The following is a 5,792-nucleotide window of genomic DNA, read 5'->3' as shown; positions in this document are numbered from 1 at the left end:
ACTTGCTCTGTGTGTATGATTTTTATCTTTTCAGGGCACAGGAAGGAGTATGAGAGGAACTTCGCGCTGTCGCCAGAGGAATCACATCGCCCATCCCCATAAAGCTGCAGGCTTTTATCGCTGAGCTCTGTCAGCAAAGTTTCTTGATGCTCATCTCAGACCTGTATGAAATCCACGAGTATAGTTGAAGCGCAAAAGTGGCACAAGGGACAGATAGCTTCGCTAAAGGAATTAACCCTGTTAATGAGCGTGGGAAGGTTAAACCTGAGCTAAAAAGCGAATACAAGTAGATAGAACACACAATACACCACGAGTGCATACTTGTGTGTTCCTCCCGCTTGTCGTCGTTTCTCACGCAGTTTTAACCTTCCTCCAAGTATGAACCAACTAGTTAGCAAAAATGAGTGTGCTTCACGCTGATGCAAAATGTGATTTGAGACGAGGACGTAAATATATGCTTGAAAGAATGAAAAATTCTGCAAGTTGGTTGCATTCATGGTAACGGGCAGGTCGAATGACGAGGACAAAGAACCATACAGGATGAGCGCTGAACTTCAACTGCATTTTATTCGCATAAATTACTTGTTTTAATACAAATGAACATATGTGAACCCAGCTATGACAAGACGATAGCTACAGTAGAAAGAGAAACAAACCTTGAGGATAACACAGACTTATAAATGTAAAACAACTGATCAGGTACATTAAAAAGTGAGACACTACTTCAAAATCATTAGTTGTCAAAAACTATGCAAAGTTACTTGCTTTCTAAATGTAATACCGATGTCGGGCTGGTACACGCCATCCCTCTTCTATATATGTGTTATGCCTCGACCAGTTCACACGCCAATTTTTAGTGATGCTGTTGTGATTTTGCAGCACAGAAATCATAGGGCCCACAAGCTGGCAGAGGCATACAACATAAAGAAAAGAGGAATCACCTGTGTCAGCCAGATATCAATATCAGTTTTACAATCCGAAGTAACCTTGTTGCACATGGACTGGTCAGGCATATAGTTTTTGATAATGTGATTTTCAACTAGTCTCGCACAATTTCATGCATCTGGTGTCCACGCATAAGTTATTTATATATTTAAACTTGTTTTATCCTTGTAGTTTATTTCCATGTTTCTTTGTTCATCTTGTGTAATAGCTAGGTTTACTTACTTTTTCTTTGTATTTCAACAGGCTTTTTCTGTGAATTAAATGTAGTTAGCTCAGGGCTCGTTCCGCACAGTTCGTTGTCCTCATCGTTTGCGCTGCATATTACCATAATTTGACAAGCAGAGAAGGTCAGCCACTGACATTACATTGAGACGGTTTATTACAAAAGAGACAGTGTAAATGCAATGTACACTGGAAGCAAAGGAATAATGAAGAAGTGCCGCACAGATTAATTAAGCGCCAGCGAAAGCATGACTGGCTATTGCCTGCACAGCATACCCCCCATTGTCGTCAAAGACAGCACTTATTTCTGCAGTAATGAGACAGGTGGATTGCTCATTCACAGTGCGCCTTCCCACACTATCTGGGTTGCTTCAAACAAGGGTTGCACCACACAGGCATGCAAATGATTCACTAAAAAGCCTAGTTCATCATTGTGCACATTTTTATTGTACTCATGCAGAGAGTCATTTAAACATAATGCATAATAATGCATAATAATGCATAAACATAATGCTGCCTGGCAACACATTTACATTTTATTTTATGTTGCTTTGGAAAGGTAGTGTTTATGCGGGACGGAAGGTAACTACTTGCACTCCTACGTGCTGTTCGATATTTTTTAAGGCAGGAAAAAGATGCATATAGGGTGTTAGTAATACCTTCTCATACTTGCAAGTTACCCTTTCCGCCTAACAGTCAGAAACATAAGCTTGTCATGTTTTCTTTGGCGTCCTATCTATGCTGCACTTCCTCAATTCTTAGTTTCTAGCATACAGCATGTACATGTGTAGCCCATGTATAATACAGAGACCCATCAGAAATGCAGTGCCTGTCCACGCCTACTGGTTGATTTCTGTTCTTGTCCCAAGTCGTGCAGTTACATTTCCAATTATGCAGGACAAACTTGCTAATTTTCTGACGTTACTAAGTTACATTTTCGGCCATACTCTTTTGAGCCACCAATGCAGTACATTAGCTTACGCAGTACTACCAGGACTAGTTTTCACCGAATAGCCTTATGAAAAAAAAAACATATCCTATGGCTGAAGGAAATATTTTTCTGCAGCAACCAACACTTACAATTTTTTTTCAATTATATTCCTGGTAGCTTAAAGAAAGGTAAGAAACTGATGTTGTTTCCCTTGGCGCGGAATGACAAAGTCTGTATTGTCACCGATTTAGTGGTTCTGAGTAAAATGAAAATGGCAATCCAATTTACTATTCTTTCATTACTGATGCAACGAACTGAACAACATCATAATAATGTGTGTTCACATTGGTGAAAATGAGCACCGAACTAATACTCTGGTTCGAAATAAAGTGACTTTTTAGCATATTTTAATGGTGCCAGAGGTACTGCAGGTTGGCATTATCAAAAGTGGAAGCTGTGCATTTACCGTGGTGACTGCAGGAAGAAGGTATGCCTTCTGGTAACTGAAGAAAGCCTGGTCGCTCATGACTTGCACACCCATCAGCCGCATCATCCTGAGAGCACCAGTAGGACTTGAGCTGGAAAAAGGCAAAGCCGTTGCCAGGTCGGAGTTGCCCCTCGGCTTGGTTCCAACAAGTGGCTGGTTGGACCACGTATGCACATGTGCGTGTGGGCATTCAGTTCCTGCTGTGATGTGTGTGCCAGTGTAAAACAGCTTCACTGTGCATGAAGGTGACAAACAAGTGCGGCACTAACTCAGAAGTGTGACCAGGCAGGTGCTGTAGACAAGGAAGTAGTCTTTCCGGTTAGCATGCGTCTCATTTTCGTCATTTCTGGAAAAGGAAATGTTCACTGCCAGGTTTCACAAATATATGCATTTGACAATGTACACTGTTTACACCATGATTAATAAATTGCCTCACTATATCTGGGAGGTACTGTTCCATAAATTATGTTGCACCAATTACCTCAGGAAACACTTATTGTGATGACACTCATAATAGAAAGCGCTAGAAATGATATTATGAAAGTTTCATCCTGAATGTGAGGGGTTTTTTTCTAATCAATTCTAATGATAATCTTGAACCTTACTCTCTAATTTGTGTTTATTAAAGTTGCAAAAAACACTGTCCAAGGTCAAGCTCCTAGACTTATGGCATTTGAGTTCTTTTTTGCAAAGGGGAATGGTTCTAAGAAATGGAATTCGTATCGGAAGTTGCTACTCCATCTCTTTATCATTGCATGTCACTAGTTTTGAGCATGGGTTCCTATCTTGTAAAGTGTAAACCCTGCTCGCTCATCAGCTATTGTTGCATCCAAGGTGCAAGTTGAGTTGTCTGGCTCATATGTCGTGTCATGCCTGTCAGCTTTGCAAGCTATCAGTGATGCATCAGCTGAGGTGAGAAAGCTGGCCTCCTCTCTAGATGTTCGTCGCCGTCGCTTGGCTCGATCATCTCTTCGAGCCCCATAACGCCTCTTCACAGGCGTGACCGTCACGAGCTTTGTTCTCCTACAAACCTGCGTTCCATTTTCCTTTGTTTGCTTTATTGTTGGGATTAACTTGAATTCCTGCAATAAAAGTCACGCTGGAAAAAAGCTATTCAACTGATCATTGTAAGTGAGAATTGCTTTAAATATTACTGTAAATGGAACTGAGATAACCTGTGATCAAAATGAACATTCCTTAAATGTAGGCGCTTATGCTAATAAATACCAGTTATCAATTAGTAACACAGCAGCTATGAAATACACCTCATTAACCTGAGCAATGGCAATGAAATGACAGTTTTAGTACCGTTGCTAAACTCCTCTCGTCAACCAAAAAAAAAAACTCAATTTCGTGAATTCAGTGTGACTGTGTACATAAGAACAAGGAGAAATGTAAGTAAAGGTATCCTCTATCGTCGCCGGATAAGCCCAGTTCGGAAAGTACGAACATTACCACAAGCGAACTCACCAATGCTTGTGCCGAGCAGACGAACTTATGCAGATTTCGTATTTCCAATACTACTGCAACTTTTTTCGGCAGCGCTCGACAAAAGGCTAGCATCTGTACCCGCGTCACGAGTCACCTAGAAAATAATGAACACGTCAGATGCACCAAGTTTGTGCAGTGACTTCTGTCAGTGCAATTATCGAGCAAGAGCGCCAGTAATAGCCAGTTTTCGCGGATTCTGCGTACCTGCACGTCGCTTTTGTTGGAGGTGTCGACTGTCGAAGCGCTGGTTTTCGATTCGCTATGTTCAGCCTGAAAATCAAAGCAACTGTGTATCATGGCTGTACACATTCGCACATTTGTAGCTTTTCCTTCGTGAAAACAAAATGCCAAACTCATGGCCCCGTATTCGTCCTGCAGTTGCTCTTGCGCATCGGACAATGTAGGCAAGACCGACGGAACAGCGCTACGGGAAAGCATTGCTTTGAAAGGCACTCCACACGACTTCAGTAAGCCGGTGATGACTCGTAATCCTTTGGACGAAAGTGCAGAGGATTACCCCATGCGTTGCGCGCGACAGGAGAGGGCACGCCTACGGGCAGCGTTGCTCGCTCGCGCACGCGAGATTGAACCACGTTCGCCAGCTCACCCTCACACGCTTTCACTTATACGGAACCTAATGGCGACGCAAATGCTGATGGCGACGCAGACGGCAGAAATGCGCCTGGAGTGTCTGTATAATTGCTATTGCAATAAAAGGTGAGCTCCGCCACGGAGCCACAAGCCTCTGCTGTTTGGCTAGTACCGGCATAGAAAATGCGTCAAGAACGCGCTTAGAACGCCGTCGCCCGAATCGTCCTGGCCCCCGCCACTAGCATCGTTCAGCCCAGGCAAGCGGCTGAGAATGCAACTGCGCTTGTTGTGTTCGCCTCCATTGCAGCCCGCCCGACGCGGCAGACCGCCCCCTTTTTTATCGTGGAGCTGCTACAACCTCGCTGGGTTTCTCATTGCATCCGCAGGTTCGCCGAGCTGGGGAAGAAAGAGCTGAGAGAGAGTGAAAGTACAGTATAAAAAATATGAAGATGCCAAGCACTGTGGGATTCGATGTAAGTGATGCTTTGTCAGCTGTTTGCGTTCATTGACGTTATTTGGCAGTGATACATTGATGTCATACGAGAGCCTTGACGTGATGTGAAATGGTACCTTGGCTGCACAATTTGTGTTTGTTGATCTTGTTCCAGCCGCCCTTTAGACGCGCCTCCGTCTCCTCGGTACTAAGTGCACGCTTCGGCGCCATTCTCGGTTGTAGCGTTGTAACTCACAAAACTGCCTTCTATTCCTCTCTATTCACTCTGTAACATGCTCCGCACCTCTTCCCTCTGCTGCCGTTGCTGTTGCGCGTGAGCACGGAGACAAGTGCGGCAGCTCCTATACTGCTTTGGAGACGCGGCGTTACTCCGCCGTTACTGGACGTGCTCTGCAAGGGCTCTCGCTTTCCAACACATTTTCGAAGGTCGAACCGACTCGGCATCCTGACCGCTGCCTCCAATATACGCCGCAAGTCACCGGGATCATTTTGAGACCACCCCGGCCCCAGTGAATGACATTTTCAGCGTTTGTCGTCTAGGTGAACACTCCACCCCCTCTCCGGCTTTTGTGACCACAATAGCCGCAGGCGCCCAACGAAATCGCTATACCTAGGCGTGGCCGAAGCTTCGGCCTGCCGACAGCTAGGTCCTGGAGCTCTGACTGGGGACA

This window comes from Dermacentor variabilis, chromosome 4 (genome assembly GCF_050947875.1).
Source record: "Dermacentor variabilis isolate Ectoservices chromosome 4, ASM5094787v1, whole genome shotgun sequence".
Classification (NCBI taxonomy): Eukaryota; Metazoa; Arthropoda; class Arachnida; order Ixodida; family Ixodidae; genus Dermacentor; species Dermacentor variabilis.
This window is presented reverse-complemented; position numbering follows the sequence as displayed.